At 48.4% G+C, this 20,660-nt stretch overlaps 1 protein-coding gene across 2 annotated transcripts in view; it reads right to left on the minus strand.

The window, feature by feature from the left end:
• The window catches only part of LOC137421293 (transcription factor Sox-6), a 474,574-nt gene extending 454,219 nt beyond the window's left edge, over positions 1 to 20,355 (minus strand). For both annotated transcript variants that reach the window (XM_078781950.1, XM_078781989.1), the window contains exon 1: positions 20,051 to 20,355. The gene's annotated coding sequence lies outside the window, so the exon portion shown is untranslated. The remainder of the gene's footprint in view (positions 1 to 20,050) is intronic.
• Between the last annotated feature and the right edge of the window lie 305 nt (positions 20,356 to 20,660).

The following is a 20,660-nucleotide window of genomic DNA, read 5'->3' on the forward strand; positions in this document are numbered from 1 at the left end:
CATGGCGGATGACATTGCCGAGCCTCGTGGCCAAACTTGGCGTGGAACCAGCACCAGGTGGTGGAGCTGGAGGAGTGTGGCTGGCTCCGCCAGGCCGGTGGAGTTGGCGGTTTTCGCCGGGGTGGTGGGCGGGGCGTGGTGGCGGTCACGAGGGGCGTATCAGCATGCTGCGTATGCTGTGTAAGCTGATGCTGCGGATCAGCAGCATCAGCAGCATCAGCCTCGAGGTCCGTGATGGCCGCACCGACTCTCGCCCGCGTGTCCGAAGCTGCGAAGTACTTGTCCGCCACGGTGGCCAATGCTCGGGGTTCCGTTAGCACGGTCCCGGCCAACGCGAGGCGAACCTGCGCTGGAAGTTGGCGACGGAAAAGCGCCCAGAATAGAGAACCGGGGGCTTCGTCGCCCAACAGTGACAGCATATGGTCCATTCGGACCGACGGGCGCGTGTCGCCGAGCTCGGGGAGATCCAGGAGGCGGACGGCCCGTGCGTCATCCGTGAGGCCGAACGTGGCTAGGAGTAGCTGCTTGAGTGCCTCGTACTTGTGGCCGTCCGGTGGGTGGCGAAGGACGGCCACAACTCGAGCGGCCGTGCCAGGCCCGAGGGAGGCGACGACGTGGCAGTAGCGCGTGTCGTCGCCGGTGAGGCGCCGAAGCTGAAATTGGGCTTCAGCTTGAACGAACCAGACTTCGGCCTGGGCCTCCCAAAATTCGGGAAGTTTAATCGCCATTGCCTTGTCGTTTGCCATTGCAATGGCGTCGTGTTCGGAAGGATCGCTACGGCAGATCCAACGTCGAGGTCACCATATAAAGCGCGATGCTGCGCGCGCTAATGCTTACGCAAGGAGCAAGCGGACAACGCGGTTCATAAAAGAGTCTTTATTCAAAGTACTCAAACTGCAGCACTAAACTGCTCAGGGCTGCGCGCCCCGTGTATATCGTGAGGCCACGCCTCTCCCACTGGCGTGGCCCATCCCCACTTGGTGTGCGGGGTGATGTCACCACGTCAGTGCTTTCGTGTCCGCCACACTATGGTATATAATGTGGGTACAGTTATATAAAGTATGGGATATAATGTGGGTACAGTTATATAAACTATGGTATATAATGTGGGTACAGTTATATAAAGTATGGTATATAATGTGGGTACAGTTATATAAAGTATGGGATATAATGTGGGTACAGTTATATAAAGTATGGGATATATTGTGGGTACAGTTATATAAAGTATGGGATATAATGTGGGTACAGTTATATAAACCATGGTATATAATGTGGGTACAGTTATATAAAGTATGGGATTTATTGTGGGTACAGTTATATAAAGTATGGGATATAATGTGGGTACAGTTATATGAACTATGGTATATAATGTGGGTACAGTTATATAAACTATGGTATATAATGTGGGTACAGTTATATAAAGTATGGTATATAATGTGGGTACAGTTATATAAAGTCTGGGATATAATGCGGGTACAGTTATATAAAGTATGGAATATAATGCAGGTACAGGTATATAAACTATGGTATATAATGTGGGTACAGTTATATAAAGTATGGTATATAATGTGGGTACCGTACAGTTATGTAAAGTCTGGGATATAATGTGGGTACAGTTATATAAAGTATGGAATATAATGCGGGTACAGTTATATAAAGTATGGGATATAATGCGGATACAGTTATATAAACTATGGTATATAATGCGGGTACAGTTACATAAAGTATGGAATAAAATGTGGGTACAGTTATATAAAGTATGGTATATAATGTGGGTACAGTTATATAAAGTATTGAAGGAGCTGGGGCTCCCACGTCGATCGGAAGAATGGACGCGACAAAAAGCTGGAATTCATCCGAGTTGCTTTAATCAAACCAAACACTCAGGCACTCTGAAAAGCCCGTTTATCGGGCAGCAATATATATACATATTATCCCGGAGCGTTTGCCCAGGAAAGGCGAGAGGGGGCGTGGCCCAGCGTCCCGACCGAGGCCTGGCAAGTTGAGCGCGGGCCTGCCCGGGCGTCCTGGACGAGCCCGGCATGGTGATCGCTCCGCGTCCTTGATAGGTGCAAGGCGATTGTGAAAACCCAGCGGTAGCCGCTACACACGTCCCCCCAGAATCGACTTGCACCGGCAGGGTCAATTTGAGGGGGGTCCTGATGACCCGGCCGAAGCGACCCCTGGCGGGTCATGGGAGGGGGTCCGGTGTGGTGGTGGGCGGTCGAGTGGGGGGCACCGTGGACGGGGGGCGGCCTCGCCGCGGCGGAAGGGCCACCCGTGGTGGGTGGTCGACGTCCACGTGCGCCGGCTTGAGGCGGTCCACCGCAATCCGGTCCGACCTGCCGCCGATGTCGATGACGAACGACTTGTCGTCCCGTCGCAACACCCGGAAGGGCCCGTCGTACGGCGGCCGGAGTGGCCCCCGATGTGCGTCGTGACGCACAAAAACATACTCCGCTGTGCGAAGTGCTGGGGGGACGTAGGACTGGGGGTCACCGTGGTGGGATGTTGGCACGGGGGCAAACCATTGGGCGGCCTCCTGGAGGTCCGAGCACTGGTGAGCTGCGGACCAGGGACTGGTAGCGTCGGGCACGAATTCGCCCTGGACGCGTAGCGCCTGGCCATAGACAAGCTCGGCGGTGGATGCCTGGAGGTCCTCCTTGGGGGCCGTGCGGAGGCCCAAAAGGACCCACGGCAGCCGGTCGGCCCAACCGCCGTCTTGAAGGCCGGCCATGAGCGCGGCCTTCATGGAGCGGTGGAATCGCTCGCACAACCCGTTTGCTTGGGGGTGGTAGGCCGTAGTACGGTGGAGGTTGACCCCCAGGTTGCGGGCGACCGTGCCCCACAGCTCGGAGGTGAACTGTGGTCCGCGGTCTGACGAGATGTCCGCCGGTGCGCCGAAGCGGGCGACCCAGGTGGCGATGAAAGCCTGCGCCACGTCGGCGGTGGTGGTGGAGACGAGGGGAACGGCCTCCGGCCACCTGGTGGTCCTGTCCACCATGGTGAGCAGGTGTGTGAACCCCCGTGACGGGGGGAGGGGGCCCACCAGATCCACGTTGACGTGGTCGAAACGTCGTTCGGGCACGGTGAAAGGTGCCAGCGGGGCCTGGGTGTGTCGGTGGACCTTGGCCCGTTGGCAGGCCGTGCAGGTGCTGGTCCAATCGCGGACGTCCCGACGAAGGCCGTGCCAGACGAATCGCGCCGACACCAGCTTCTGGGAAGCTTTCCGGCCCGGGTGGGAAAGGCCGTGGAGGGAGGCGAAGATGCGGCGTTGCCAGGTGACGGGCACGATGGGGCGAGGCTGGCCTTGGGAGACATCGCAGAGCAGGACAGTGTCCGCGAAGGGGATGTCGGCCAGGCGGAGGCCCGTGTCCGCCGCCCGGAGGGCTTGCACCGTGGTGTCGGTGGTTTGGTCCGCCGCCATAAGCGCAAAGTCCACGCCCAGGTGGACCGCGTTCGCGCTGGCCCGGGAAAGACAGTCGGCCACGGCGTTGTTTTTGCCGGCGACGTGCCGGATGTCCGTGGTAAACTCCGACACGGCGGAGAGGTGGCGCTGTTGGCGGGCCGACCACGGCTCCGTGACCTTGGCCATGGCGTAAACCAACGGCTTGTGGTCGACGAACGCCGTGAAAGGTCGGCCCTCCAGGAGGTGGCGGAAATGGCGGACGGCCAGGTGTAGACCGAGGAGCTCCCGGTCAAACGTGCTGTATTTGAGCTCGTTCGGCCGGAGCTGCCGGCTGAAAAAAGCGAGTGGCTGCCAAACCCCGTTCACCCATTGCTCATGTACGGCGCCCACCGCGTAGTCGGAGGCATCCGTGGTGAGGGCGATGGGAGCGTTGAGCACCGGGTGAGCGAGCAGTGTTGCGTCGGCGAGGGCCCGCTTTGAGCTTTGGAAGGCCGCATCCATTGCTGCGGACCAGGCGATGTCGTGCTTGGCCGGCTTGCCCCGGAGGGCTTCGTAGAGGGGCCGCATGAGTTGAGCAGCGCGGGGCACGAAGCGGTGATAAAAATTCACCATTCCCAGGAATTCCTGCAGGGCCTTTATGGTGCGGGGACGCGGGAACGTGGTGATGGCCTCGACCTTGGTTGGCAGCGGCACGGCCCCGTTCTTGGTGATGTGGTGGCCCAAAAAATCAACGGCCGTCGTGCCGAAGTGGCATTTGGCCGGGTTGACGATGAGGCCGTGCTCGCTGAGGCGCCCGAACAGTGTTCGGAGGTGGAGGAGGTGCTCGGCCCAGGACGTGCTGGCAACGAGGATGTCGTCCAGGTAAACGAAAAGGAACGGCAGGTCACGCAGCACGCCGTCCATCAAGCGCTGGAATGCCTGAGCCGCGTTCTTGAGACCAAACGGCATCCGCAAGAATTCGAATAAGCCGAACGGCGTGATGACTGCCGTTTTAGGGACGTCGGCCGCCCTGACAGGTACCTGGTGATATCCCCGTATGAGATCAATTTTCGAAAAAATGACCCGTCCCGCCAGACGGGCGGAGAAGTCTTGGATATGTGGGATCGGGTACCTGTCGGGGGTGGTAGCGTCATTGAGACGGCGGTAGTCGCCGCACGGGCGCCATCCACCCCCCGGCTTTGGCACGATGTGCAGTGGCGAGGCCCACGCGCTATCGGAGCGCCCCACGATGCCGAGGTGCTCCAACGCGTCGAATTCAGCCTTCGCCACGGCGAGCTTGGCTGGGTCGAGGCGGCGGGCCCTGGCGTAGACCGGCGGGCCCGTGGTTGGTATGTGGTGCTCGATCCCATGCCGTACTGCGACGGCCGAAAACGTCGGCCGCGTGAGGGCCGGGAACTCCGTGAGCAGGCGAGCAAACTCGTTCGCCGCCGGGACGGCGCATGCCAGCTCGGTCGGCGCGGAGCTGCTCAATGTGCATACCAGGGAGCTGAAGGTTTCGGCGTTGATTAAACGACGCCGTTGGACGTCCACCAGCAGTCCGTGTGCGCAGAGGAAGTCGGCGCCTAGCAGAGCCATGGGCACGTTTGCGGTTACAAACGTCCAAGCAAAGCGTTGGCCGCCGAAGCAGAGGGTGACGTTGCGCGGGCCAAAGGTGCGGATGGTCGATCCGTTGGCCGCAACCAAGGAGGGGCCGCAAACCGCGGACTGCCTGTCCTGGTCAGAGGTGGGTATGACGCTCAGTTGGGCGCCGGTGTCGCACAGGAAGCGCCGTCCGGACGCTTTATCCGTGATGAACAGTAAGTTGCCCATGTGGCCGGCGCTCATGGCTGGTAATGAACGCCGGCCCGGCCGTTTCCCGGCCTGCCGAAGGTGCATGGGGGTCGGCATGCCCGGGCCTTCTGTCCGAACCTGGCATGATAGTAACACCACGCTTGGTCAGGTGGAGGCCCCGGTCATCGTGCTGGAGGTGGTCGGCTCGGTGTAGCGGCCGCCAATTGCGTCGGCAGTTCGGTCGTCGACCGTGCCGGGTGCTCGGGCGCCATGGGTGTTGCGTTGGACGGCGGTGGGTCCCATGTCGCCGCTGCGATGCGCTGACCTGCGGCGGAGATCTTGTCGGCTTCTCTGGCAAGGGCCCGGGGATCTGTGATCGTCGTGCTTGCCAGGGCGAGGCGTACCGGGTTAGGCAGCTGACGGAGGAACAGCTCCCGGAACAGGATTGCCGGAGAGTGCTCGCCGAGCAGTGAAAGCATGTAGTCCATTCGCTCGGAAGGGCGCGTGTCGCCGAGCTCGGGCAGGTCGAGCAGGCGCCGTGCGCGTTCCGCCGATGGGAGGGCGAAAGCGTCGAGGAGAAGCTTCTTAATCGCGCCGTATTTGTCAGCGGCTGGCGGGCTCTCGAGGAGGCTCAGGGCGCGGGCCGCGGTGGCCGAACCGAGCGCTGCTACCACATGGTGGAAGCGGGTGTCGTCGGCCGTGATGCCTCGCAGGGCGAACAGGGAATCCGCCTGTGCGAACCAAACCGCCGCGTGAGCCTCCCAGAAGGTAGGCAGTTTAAGGGCGACTGCCGTGTCCATGTCGGTAGGTCACCAATGAAGGAGCTGTGGCTCCCACGTCGATCGGAAGAATGGACGCGACAAAAAGCTGGAATTCATCCGAGTTGCTTTAATCAAACCAAACACTCAGGCACTCTGAAAAGCCCGTTTATCGGGCAGCAATATATATACATATTATCCCGGAGCGTTTGCCCAGGAAAGGCGAGAGGGGGCGTGGCCCAGCGTCCCGACCGAGGCCTGGCAAGTTGAGCGCGGGCCTGCCCGGGCGTCCTGGACGAGCCCGGCATGGTGATCGCTCCGCGTCCTTGATAGGTGCAAGGCGATTGTGAAAACCCAGCGGTAGCCGCTACACTATGGTATATAATGTGGGTACAGTTTTATAAAGTAGGCTATGGTATATAATGTGGGTACAGTTATATAAAGTAGGCTATGGGATATAATGTGGGTACAGTTATATAAAGTAGGCTATGGTATATAATGTGGGAACAGTTATATAAAGTAGGCTATGGTATATAATGTGGGTACAGTTATATAAAGTATGGGATATAGGTAAAGTATGGGATATAATGTGGGTACAGTTATATAAAGTATGGGATATAGGTAAAGTCTGGGATATAATGCGGGTACAGTTATATAAAGTAGGCTATGGTATATAATGTGGGTACAGTTATATAAACTATGGTATATAATGCGGGTACAGTTATATAAAGTCTGGGATATAATGCGGGTACAGTTATCTTAATTAAGTGAGATATACCTGGCCAAACGCAATTCAAAGTTTGGGAAACCTCAGGTGTGAACCCGGTGCGCAATCCGCGAATCTACATTGCGAAGCCACGTGGGCGGGGTTTACCGTGACGTGTACACGTGATCGCACACGATGTTCGAATGGTCGGTGCAGGATTCGATCTCGGCGCACGGACAACGCTCCACAATACCCGTAGATCCGTTTAACGGCTCCTCGGGAGGGGAGTAGTGGGAGGGCGTCCCACGGACTAAAAGGCCCGTTCGGGTCGGAGTTTATGCACGAACTGGAACACGCGAGCGGATTGAAAGCGCGAATGACAATCTGACATAAAACACGCTCCGCGTGTCGGGGCGCGAGAGCGCGAGAGCGCGCAAATGAACGGGCGCGCCAATCACGCGGCTCCGCGCGCACGCGCCTCCAAAAATAATAAATAAATTCCACTGCAATAAATATATAAATTTGCTCACATCGCGCGCTTCCCCTCGCTTTTTTCAACTCTCACTTTAAATCTTTCACACGTCCGTCTGATTGGCAGTCACGGACAACTCTGATTCAGCTCCTCTGTGCCCCCATCCCCCCAATCCTCTCTACCCCAACCCCGTAATACACATCGGAACACGAATGCACACCCTGCACGTGGCTTGCTATGGAACGTATGAACCAAAGCGAACATCTTGCTTCTGGTCCCTGATCCCAGCAATCGTGTCAATAATAAAGCATCGAAAAAGATCATCAATTACCTTCCTCTTCCTAACTCATTAAATCAGCTTTGATCCATCAAAATGACCCTAAGGAGTGGAAGGATCTCAATGGGAGTCTGAGGTTATTGCGACGTAAATAAATTAATAATACAAATAAAATCACACCATTGATCTTTCTCCTTAAGGTCGATTGTCCACCGAGTTAGTGGTTAGAGAGTGCGGTGGTTTAACGTCCAACAGGACACAAGTTAAAAGGTTTGTGATAACTTGAGTCGTATAAGGTGTAAAATTTACAATGTTTCCCATCATGTGAGTGGTACACCATGTCGTATAAGGTGTAAAATTTACAATGTTTCCCATCATGTGAGTGGTACACCATGTAAACTTTACCATCATGTGAGTAATACAAGGTGTGAATTTTATCATGTGAGTGGTCCACTGTGTAAACTTTACCAGCATGTGAGTGGTCCTCAGTGTAAAATTTACCATCATGTGAGTGGTTCATGGTGTATGATATACCATCATGCGAGTGGTCCATGGTGTAAACATTACCATCATGTGAGTGGTCCACTGTGTAAACTTTACCATCATGTGAGTGATCCACAGCATAAATTTTATCATCTCGTGATGGATACATGGTGTGAACTTTACCATCTTGTGAATGATACAGGGTGAACAGTAAAATTTATCATGTGAGTGATACATGGCGTAATATATTTTGCTTGAGTGATGCATGGTGTAAAATTTATTGCATGAGTGATACACGGTGTGACCTTTACCATTATGTGAGTGACACATGGTGTAAAATTTATTACGCGAGTGATACATGGTGTAAAAATTATCATGTGGGTGGTACAAGGTGTCAACTTTACCACGATGTTAAAACGTGCCACGACGTTAAAGGTTTACCACAACGTTAAAGATGCAACATTTATCATGTGAATGATATACAGTATGAAATATATCGTGTGGGTGATACAATGTGTAAAATTTATCATGTGAGTGATACAATGTGTAAAATTTATCATGTGAATGATACAATGTGTAAAATCTATCATGTGAATGATACAATGTGTACAATTTATCATGTGAATGATACAATGTGTAAAATTTATCATGTGATTGACACAATGTGTAAAATTTATCATGTGAGTGATACAATGTGTAAAATTTATCATGTGAGTGATACAATGTGTAAAATTTATCATGTGAGTGATACAATGTGTAAAATTTATCATGTGAGTGATACAATGTGTAAAATTTATCATGTGAGTGATACAATGTGTAAAATTTATCATGTGAATGATACAATGTGTAAAATTTATCATGTGAATGATACAATGTGTACAATTTATCATGTGAATGATACAATGTGTAAAATTTATCATGTGATTGACACAATGTGTCAAATTTTTCATGTGAATGATACAATGTGTTAAATTTATCATGTGAGTGATACAATGTGTAAAATTTATCATGTGAGTGATACAATGTGTAAAATGTATCATGTGATTGACACAATGTATAAAATGTATCATGTGAGTGATACAATGTGTAAAATTTATCATGTGAGGGATACAATGTGTAAAACCTATCGTGTGGGTGATGCAATGTGTAAAATTTATCATGTGAGAGATACAATATGTAAAATTTATCATGTGAGTGATACAATGGGAAAAATTTATCATGCGAGTGATACAATGTGTAAAATTTATCATTTGAGTGGTACAATGTGTAAAATGTATCATGCGAATGATATACAGTGTAAAATTTATTATGAAGGTGATACAATGTGTAAAATTTATTATGAAGGCGATACAATGTGTAATATTTATCATTCGAGTGCTACAATGTGTAAAATGTATCAAGCGAATGATATACGGTGTAAAATTTATGATGCATGTGGTACAATGTGTAAAATTTATCATGTGAGTGATACAATGTGTAAAATTTATCATTTGAGTGGTACAATGTGTAAAATGTATCAAGCAAATGATATATGGTGTAAAATTTATTATGCAGGTGGTACAATGTGTAAAATTTATCATGTGATTGACACAATGTGTAAAATGTATCATGTGAGTGGTAAAATGTGTAAAATGTATCAAGCAAATGATATATGGTGTAAAATTTATTATGCAGGTAGTACAATGTGTAAAATTTATCATGTGATTGATACAATGTGTAAAATTTATCATGTGAGGGATACAATGTGTAAAATCTATCATGTGGGTGGTACAATGTGTAAAATTTATGTGAATGATACAATGTGTTCAATTTATCATGTGAATGATACAATGTGTAAAATTTATCATGTGATTGACACAATGTGTAAAATTTATCATGTGAATGATACAATGTGTAAAATTTATCATGTGAGTGATACAATGTGTAAAAGTTATCATGTGATTGACACAATGTGTAAAATGTATCATGTGAGTGATACAATGTGTAAAATTTATCATGTGAGGGATACAATGTGTAAAATCTATCGTGTGGGTGATGCAATGTGTAAAATTTATCATGTGAGAGATACAATGTGTAAAATTTATCATGTGAGTGATACAATGGGAAAAATTTATCATGCGAGTGATACAATGTGTAAAATTTATCATTTGAGTGGTACAATGTGTAAAATGTATCATGCGAATGATATACGGTGTAAAATTTATTATGAAGGTGATACAATGTGTAAAATTTATTATGAAGGCGATACAATGTGTAAAATTTATCATTTGAGTGCTACAATGTGTAAAATGTATCACGCGAATGATATACGGTGTAAAATTTATGATGCATGTGGTACAATGTGTAAAATTTATCATGTGAGTGATACAATGTGTAAAATTTATCATTTGAGTGGTGCAATGTGTAAAATGTATCAAGCAAATGATATATGGTGTAAAATTTATTATGCAAGTGGTACAATGTGTAAAATTTATCATGTGATTGATACAATGTGTAAAATTTATCATGAGTGATACAATGTGTAAAATTTATCATGTGAATGATATACAGTGTAAAATCTATTGCGTGAGTGATGCAATGTGTACAATTTATCATGTGAGTGATACAATGTGTAAAATTTATCATGTGAATGATATACAGTTTAAAATCTATTGCGTGAGTGATGCAATGTGTAAAAGTTATCATGTGAGTGACACAATGTGTAAAATTTATCATTTAAGTGGTACAATGCGTAAATTGTATCATGTGAATGATATACGGTGTAAAATTTATTATGCGGCTGGTACAATGTGTAAAATTTATCATGTGAGTGATACAATGTGTAAAATTTATCATTTGAGTGGTACAATGTGTAAAATGTATCAAGCAAATGATATATGGTGTAAAATTTATTATGCAGGTCGTACAATGTGTAAAATTTATCATGTGATTGATACAATGTGTAAAATTTATCATGTGAGTGATACAATGTGTAAAATTTATCATGTGAATGATATACAGTGTAAAATCTATTGCGTGAGTGATGCAATGTGTAAAAGTTATCATGTGAGTGATACAATGTGTAAAATTTATCATTTAAGTGGTACAATGTGTAAAATTTATCATGTGATTGATACAATGTGTAAAATTTATCATGTGAGTGATACAATGTGTAAAATTTATCATGTGAATGATATACAGTGTAAAATCTATTGCATGAGTGATGCAATGTGTACAATTTATCATGTGAGTGACACAATGTGTAAAATTTATCATGTGAATGATATACAGTTTAAAATCTATTGCGTGAGTGATGCAATGTGTAAAAGTTATCATGTGAGTGATACAATGTGTAAAATTTATCATTTAAGTGGTACAATGTGTAAATTGTATCATGCGAATGATATACGGTGTAAAATTTATTATGCGGCTGGTACAATGTGTAAAATTTATCATGTGAGTGATACAATGTGTAAAATTTATCATTTGAGTGGTACAACGTGTAAAATGTCTGAGTGATACACAGTGTCAACTTTACCATAATGTGAGTGATATGTGTAAACTTTACCATTATGAGTGGCACATGGTGTAAAATTTATCATGCGACTGATACACAGTGTAAACTTTACCATAATGTGAGTGATACAATGTGTGAACTTTACCATTATGTGAGTGGTATATGGTGTAAAATGTATCATGTGAGTGATAAAATATGTAAAATTTACTATCATGTGAGTGGTGCACAGTGTAAAATTTACCATCATAGGAGTGGTACATAGTGTAAAATGTCCTAGCATTTTATCGCACCCACAAGAAATCGCATGAAGCTTGTGGCATAAACAGCTCGACCATGTACTCCAAAATATGCGTAAAACTATAACCATTGGATCTCCATCCAAGCTTCAGATGCACTGTTTAGTTTAACCTCTTTTGGCGAAATGCAAATAGTAGTAACAATAACAATCATAATATTTTTCATCAACTTAACCCAATAATACCACCATTCTCCATACCGATTGCATGTACTTGGCCAAGTATACGAGAATAGTCTAGTCTGTGTACCGGCACTCTTTACCCCAAATGTTGGTGCCTCCCCGCTGCGTGGAGTCGACGGTCGGATTTGAGTGGCAGGTCGGAGCCGGATCGGATTTGCGGATCGAACACGGGATCGGAGTCGCGGGTCGGACCAGGGATCGGAGTCGCGGGTCGGACCAGGGATCCGAGTCGTGGGGCTGACCCGGGATCAAAGTCATGGGGCGGACCCGGGATCAAAGTCACGGGGCGGACCTGGGATCAAAGTCACGGGGCGGACCCGGGATGGGAGTCGCGGGTCGGACCAGGGATCGGAGTCGTGGGGCTGACCCGGGATCAGAGTCACGTAGCAGACCCGGGATCAAAGTCACGGGACGGACCCGGGATCGGAGTCGAGGGGTGGACCTGGGATTGGAGTCGAGGGTCAGTCCCAGGATCAGAGTCACGGAGCAGACCCGGGATTGGACTCATGGGTCGGAACACGGATCGGAGTAGAGGGTCGCACCCAGGATCGGAATCACGGAGCAGATCAGGGATTGGAGTCGAGGGTCGGATCAAGCTCAATATTATAAAAACAAACGTCACCGCATTGTTTCGTTTGTTGCCCCCTCCCCTGACCCCCTTCCTGCATAGTTAATTAATGCATAACTATATGCAGGGCCTACATGGAATAAGAAATGGAATTCGATGCAGGTACGAATATTTGTATTTATAAAACACACTCGGACAAAGGGATAAATCAATGAGAGAGACGGAGCACAAAGCGTGGGAAAGTGAGGATGCAGGACTCGGACAGGTGGCGTTCTTCGTGCTTTGGGTAGGAGTGCGCGAGTCCACGAGTCGAGGGGGTTTTCCCCCGCAGTTATAACACAAGGATAACAAAGTTGATCTATGGAAACATAAACAATCGATGCAGATGATAAACGCGCCATTTTCGGATTTCTCCTCACGGAGAGGCCATGGAAATAAAAACGTCCTGTAGTTATGAAATCCAACGTTTGGCAGAGTGGGGAGTCTGGAGCACTGAGAGAGCTCTGTGTACTCAGCACTAATCAGCACGGTTTGTTCAGGGCGAGAAACAGCCACTGGTTGCCTGCACCGCGTAACGTACGCACCACATACACTAAGTACCATACCCCCCACCACCCTCACATACATATGCACCACATAGCTTATACCACGTACCCTGTACGCAACACGTCCCGCGCACCATATACACCATGTGGACCACGTACCATATGCACCACATTCCGTGCACCATATACACCATGTGGACCACGTACAATATGCACCACATGCAGTGCACCATATACACCATGTGGACCACGTACAATATGCACCACATGCCGTGCACCATATACACCATGTGGACCACGCACAATATGCACCACATGCCGTGCACCATATACACCATGTGGACCACGTACCATATGCACCACATAGCTTATACCACGTACCCTGTACGCAACACGTCCCGCGCACCATATACACCACGTGGACCATGTACCATATGCACCACATTCCGTGCACCATATACACCATGTGGACCACGTACAATATGCACATGCCGTGCACCATATACACTATGTGGACCACGTACAATATGCACCACATGCCGTGCACCACGTTCCATATGCACCACATGCCGTTCACCATATACACCATGTGGACCATGTACCATATGCACCATGTCCGACATACCATGCACCATGTACTCACTTCACTGCATGCCATATGCACCGCAAATGTCACACCCTGGAAAACCTACACAAACAAAATCGCTACGATGTTCCCTCTCAGTGTCCTCAGTTCGGACTACAGGACTCGACAGTCTCGCTACATGGTAGTGGTTGGTGGTTGTACGCACAATACGAATCAAACCAAATAATCGAGGGACTTTAACCACAATACCGATCCACACGTACGTCCGGTGCAGCAAGTGAAAAAGATCCGCACCCTTGGTTCAATGTCTCAGAGGACGGGGAATCTTTGGGTGAAATTTACTGTGGTAAGTCGGCAAAGATAAAAACACAGGTAACCAATCACCTTGCGTGACCACACAGCTCACTCATTGGATATAATCGACACTTTTATCCTGTCCTACAAACGCAAGGGGCTCGTGGTACAACACCCTATAGGTAGGTGCACTGCCCTCTGAGCTGTCCAGCTTGGGTTTGAATCCCTCCCAACCCCAACTAGAAACTTCCACCCTGGTGTTTCACAGGCAGAGCGATTCATCAATGCGTGTGCCCGTCCTTGGACGTACGTTAAACTGGGAATCCCGTCTACCGGCATTAGTTGGTGGGTGTTCAAGGTTCCCACAGTGTCCTTCGCGAAGAGTAGACGAGCTATCGATTCCTGCGAAAAGTTCCTGCGAAAAGTTCCTGCGACAGGTTCCTCCGAAAGGTTCCTCCGAAAGGTTCCTCCGAAAGGTTCCTCCGAAAAGTTCCTCCGAAAAGTTCCTCCGAAAAGTTCCTCCGAAAGGTTCCTGCGAAAAGTTCCTGCGAAAAGTTCCTGTGAAAGGTTCCTGCGAAAGGTTCCTGCGAAAGGTTTCTGCGAAAGGTTCCTGCGAAAGGTTCCTGCGAAAGGTTCCTGCGAAAAGTTCCTGCGAAAAGTTCCTGCGAAAAGGTTCCTGAAAAAGGTTCCTGAAAAAGGTTCCTGCAAAACCACCTTCAGTCGATTGTCCTGTGGCGGAGTCGTCGAGGAATGGTTCGAGTTCAAGCGAAGAAACGTCTCTGATCAGCCATGAACACCCCAAAGATCTGTTAAAAGTATGAGCCTCCATTATCATTGTAAACCTAACGGGTTCCTAAGAGACGCCCAGGGGTTCCTTTAACCTGCGTCGGAGTCCTAGTACCCCATGAGAAATAAATACGCTTCTATCCCATGCCTCAGACATCCCAGTACCTTCGGGATGCAACCAGGCATCCAGATCCCTCTCCGATGTCCGGTACCCATGGAAACTTAAAGAGCTCCTATGGCTTGCCCCAGACCCCAGGTACCATGGGAACCCAAGAAAAGAGCCCCTTAGCCTGTCTCGGACCCCCGGTACCCATGGGAACCCCTTGCCCGACGCGCAGCGAGCAAACAATGCGGTAAGCGAGGCGGACCGCATATCAAGTCATAAAACGATCCAAGGGGTCGCTTACCTTGAGCTCAGCGAGGACTTTACACGAGAAAAATAATGGAGGGAAATAGGATTGAACAGGTAATGAGGGTATCCTGGCAGCAAGCACCCTCGTGCTCAAGAGTTGTGGCGCGAAGTCGAGGGGTTGAACCCACGCCTACCACGTCTGGAATAATAATTTAAAAAAGCTGAACTTAAGGAATGTTGGGTTCGAGGGACTCTGGTTCGAGATCCCAACCCGGCCGTGACGTGACGTCTCAAAGATGGAAACTTAAGGATGTCGGGTGGACCCGGCTTGCAACCATTGTGGTTATTAATGAAACGTTAAACCTCCCGAGGAGCGGCAACCACACGTGGCCTGGCAGTTCTGAGAACCGTGCAATGAAGGACAAGGCGGGTTGCGGTTATCCCATCTTGGACTTTGGTCTTACGGCGGAGTTGTGGTTGGGGGTGCCGGGACTCGTCCACAGGCGCAATCGGTGTCACGGGGATGGATGTCTTACATTGACTTGAATGCTGGACTCAAAAACATAAAGGTACTCAACACCCATGAGGTCCCCGATTCTTTAAAGTGGAAGACAGGGTCCGCTTGTCGGCTTTTTATCTCGTCATACTCCCCAAGTCGGGCTGGACAAATCCCTGGCCGCACGGACAGCGACCGCGGCTGTCCGCGATCAATTACCCGGCTTGTCAAAGCTCCTGACACCCCAGGAAGGATATACGAGTGGACATCCCTGGAGCTGAAGCGCCGTCACTCCAACTGTCCGTCCGTCTCTCAATCCGTCTGACTGTTTGTCTGACAGTTCTTCACGAAACAACATCCTTTCTCTGTCATTTTCCCCGAGGGAATGGAGTTGGGCAGAGAGCAGGTGAATGATATAGAGAAATGCCGTTTGCAGTTCGAGGCCTCGGTGAGGGTCCTTAAATGATCCCAAACTTCCCGCCCGTGCACCGCATCACATGTGTGTGCACTGACGTGGAGATGGTATTTCAGTTTTGATTTATTTAATTCTCTCGACTATCCTCAATCATCGGTATGTATGTGCATGTTGCACTGACGTGGAGATACTAGTTCAGTTTTGATTTATCTAATTCTCTCGACTATCCTCAATCATCGGTATGTATGTGCATGGTGCACTGACGTGGAGATACTTGTTCAGTTTTGATTTATTTAATTCTCTCGACTATCCTCTATCATCGATATGTATGTGCATGTTGCACTGACGTGGAGATACTAGTTCAGTTTTGATTTATTTAATTCTCTCGACTATCCTCAATCATCGGTATGTATGTGCATGGTACACTGACGTGGAGATACTTGTTCAGTTTTGATTTATCTAATTCTCTCGACTATCCTCAATCATCGGTATGTATGTGCATGTTGCACTGACGTGGAGATACTAGTTAAGTTTTGATTTATTTAATTCTCTCGACTATCCTCTATCATCGATATGTATGTGCATGGTGCACTGACGTGGAGATACTAGTTAAGTTTTGATTTATTTAATTCTCTCGACTATCCTCTATCATTGGTATGTATGTGCATGGTGCACTGACGTGGAGATACTAGTTAAGTTTTGATTTATTTAATTCTCTCGACTATCCTCTATCATCGATATGTATGTGCATGGTGCACTGACGTGGAGATACTAGTTAAGTTTTGATTTATTTAATTCTCTCGACTATCCTCTATCATTGGTATGTATGTGCATGGTGCACTGACGTGGAGATACTTGTTCAGTTTTGATTTATTTAATTCTCTCGACTATCCTCAATCATCGGTATGTATGTGCATGGTACACTGACGTGGAGATACTTGTTCAGTTTTGATTTATTTAATTCTCTCGACTATCCTCTATCATCGGTATGTATGTGCATGGTACACTGACGTGGAGATACTAGTTCAGTTTTGATTTATTTAATTCTCTCGACTATCCTCTATCATCGGTATGTATGTGCATGGTACACTGACGTGGAGATACTAGTTCAGTTTTGATTTATTTAATTCTCTCGACTATCCTCTATCATCGGTATGTATGTGCATGGTGCACTGACGTGGAGATACTCGTTCAGTTTTGATTTATTTAATTCTCTCGACTATCCTCTATCATCGGTATGTATGTGCATGTTGCACTGACGTGGAGATACTTGTTCAGTTTTGATTTATTTAATTCTCTCGACTATCCTCTGTCATCGGTGTTGGGTGCTCGATGGTATGTTGTCTAAGTCTCGTGACAATCCGTACGTTGTTATTGAAGAGTCCATTTTATTCGGGTCATCATGCGGTAACCCAAGTAGATGAAGTCCACCTTTCTCGAACGCATGATCCCATGGTGTGCACAGATCCTCCACCCTACAAATCCCAAAACCCTCCCCTATAATAGCATCTGAGCGGAGTTGGGGGGGGGGGGACCGGACGAGGTCGCACCGCCACACTGCGTTATAGTCTCTTATCCGAAGCGCACACACACTATAACACTTTGTACGTCGCCGTCCATGATGTACAATGCTGCACTATAAAGGGTGCATCATATGGGAGCTTTAAAGGAACTCTGTTGCATTTTAGGATTGGCACTTTCTCTGCGACATCGCGACCTGGCGCACAAGCCCCGTGGCCTAAAATTAGCGCAACAATCCGCCAGCTGCGAGTGTGCGAGGCCGCCGTGGTAAGCAAATCGCGACGCGAGTGCAACACAGGGAAAAGTGATACGTGCGGGGGGCTCGCATTATAGCGGCAAACAAGTGGAGGCGTATGGGGGGGGCACCCGGGGAGATGGACAGGGGGACAGGGGGATATATGACAAATAAAAGGGCTGCCTGAGAAGAGAGCACTGGGTCTATGTTTGTGAGATGGTACGCACATCACACAAAGGTATTTATAGTGAGGTCTACCTCTGTGAGATGGTACCCAGGTATAAAGAGTGAGGTGTACATCCATGAGGTGGTAATACAGGTGTAAACAGTGAGGTGTACAGGGTCTACATCCGTAAGATGGTACACAGGTATAAAGAGAGAGGTGTACAGGGTCTACATCCGTGAGATGGTACACTGGTATAAAGAGTGAGTTGTACAGGGTCTACATCCGTAAGATGGCACAAGGGTATAAAGAGTGAGGTGTACATCCATGAGGTGGTAATACAGGTGTAAACAGTGAGGTGTACAGAGTCTATCTCCGTGAGATGGTACACAGGTATAAAGAGTGAGGTGTACAGGGTCTACATCCGTGAGATGGTACAAGAGTATAAAGAGTGAGGTGTACGTCCATGAGGTGGTACACAGGTGTAAAGAGTGAGGTGTATGTCCGTGAGATGGTACACGGGTGTAAAGAGTGAGGTGTCGTCTATGAGATGGGACACAGGTGTAGTCCTTGAGATGGTACACAGGTGTCTTGGTGGTGATGCGTGGACACGTATCGCGCAGAGCATACAGGGTTGGTATCGAGCTTGTCTGGAGCAAGGTACGGATAAGTACCTCATTTTGGTGCTGTGGTTGTGCAATGTGGTACATAACGTGTGGTACTAAGCTATACGGTGTCATCTTGGTGGTGACAAGGTGGTGCTGACGTCAAGTACACCAACCTTGTACGAAAGTTTCGTCGTTGTTGTTACATAGAGTTATAATACTATTTATAGTTCTAAATACGTGATAAGTACGATACACGAGGTACACCTGGGCAGCTACTGTTCAAGAAAAAGGTGAGCGAGATAAAAGGCACTTTTTCCAGGACAGGAATTTAAACAGACAAAATAAAAAATAAACCAAAAAGAACAACAACAAATTGAAGGATAAACAATAAATTAGAGCAAATGAATAAATATAAAGGGAATGGCACAGACAAGGCCACAAAGACTGGTAGACACGGACGGACACACGTATTTAAATAGTGATGGGTGGACAAAAAAAACAAGATCCAATAATAGACAAATAGAAAGTGAATTACGGATAAAAGATCGACAAAGGACAAAGAACTACAAACGCTCAGTTAGTTGTAAGTGCCAGAGAGAGTGTGATATAAAGTGTGTTACTTAGAGAGAGTGTGTGTGCGTGGTGTGTGTGAGATAGAGAGAGTGTGTGTGATATGGAGAGAGAGAGAGTGTGTGTGTGTGTGTGTGTGTGTGTGTGTGTGATTGTGTGTGTGTGTGTGTGTGTGTGTGTGTGTGTGTGTGTGTGTGTGTGTGTGTGTGTGTGATTGTGTGTGTGTGTGTGTGTGTGTGTGTGTGTGTGTGATTGTGTGTGTGTGTGTGTGTGTGATTGTGTGTCTGTGTGTGTGTGTGTGTGTGTGTGTGTGTGTGTGTGTGTGTGTGTGTGTGTGTGTGTGTGTGTGTGTCCATGTGTGATAGAGAGAGTGTGTGTGTGATATGGAGAGTGATACATAGAATGTGTCTGAGAGAGTGTGTGTGATATGGAGAGAGAGAGAGAGTGTGTGTGTGTGTGTGTGTGTGATTGTGTGTGTGTGTGTGTGTGTGTGTGTGTGTGTGTGTGTGTGTGTGTGTGTGTGTGTGTGAGTGTGTGTGTGTGTGTGTCCATGTGTGATAGAGAGAGTGTGTGTGTGATATAGAGAGTGTGTGGGTGAAATAGAGTGTGATATGGAGAGTCATACATAGTGTGTCTGAGAGAGTGTTATAGAGAGACTGTGTGTGTGTGTGTGTGTGTGTGTGTGTGTGTGTGTGTGTGTGTGTGTGTGTGTGTCATACAGAGATCGTGTGATGTAGAGTGTGTTAGAGAGTGTATGTATGCTATAGAGAGTGATACAGAGAGAGAGAGAGTGATTATAGAGAGAGTGTCCGTGAAATAAGAGTTATACAGAGTGAGAGATAAGTTTGAAATGAGAAATAAATAAATAAATAACGCGATAGGTGGACGCAGAGCTGCATTCAAAAACAAACAAACAGTGGGACAGACAGACAGCTGTTAGATGATGTGGCTAGACGGACAACTCAATGGAGAAATTATGTAGTTTCCAACGGGCGTACGGTGCTTCGGACAAGTGTACAGTGTTTCATTCAGCCGGACAACGTTGCGGACAGGCGGACGTACCTGCGCGCTGCTCCTTCCGCTTTCCCAAACTCTCCGCGGACTCTTCGGGAACTTTTGCTGATGGGCTCAGAGCGGGAGCCGCGGCCGGAGCGCACGCATCGTCCGCGGGCTCTGACGGGCTCCGAGGAGCTCGCACGGAGCGGGCACGGAGGAGGGCGGGGAGCAGGAGCGGCCGCGGGACGGACACCGACGGAGAAAGAGAGGGAGGGAGAGGCGCTGCCGCCTTCGGATCAATGTCGAGCCGCCATGTCACAAGCATTTAAAGCATTTCCCGGCGTGCAACCCCCGAGCTGCGGCCTCTGGGCGGCCACACGCGGGCGCTGGGCGGCCCGGACTCGACAACCCCTCCCCAAAGCTCTGCCCTTCGGCCTCTCCCCCCTCTCCCTTCATCCTCTTCCACCTCCTTACCCCATTATCCACTTCCACCTCCTTCCATCCCCAACCTCTTCGAACCTCTTCCTTCCCCAACCTCTTTCACCACCTCCCCATTCTCCTCTCCCCCCCAACCACTTCCACCTCCTTCCCTCCCAGCCTCTTCCACCTTCTTCCCCCACAACTCTTCCACCTCTTTTCCTACCCCCAACCTCTTCCACCTCCTTACCCCCACCAT

This window comes from Myxine glutinosa, chromosome 1, assembly GCF_964187855.1.
Source record: "Myxine glutinosa chromosome 1, kmMyxGlut1.1, whole genome shotgun sequence".
NCBI lineage: Eukaryota > Metazoa > Chordata > Myxini > Myxiniformes > Myxinidae > Myxine > Myxine glutinosa.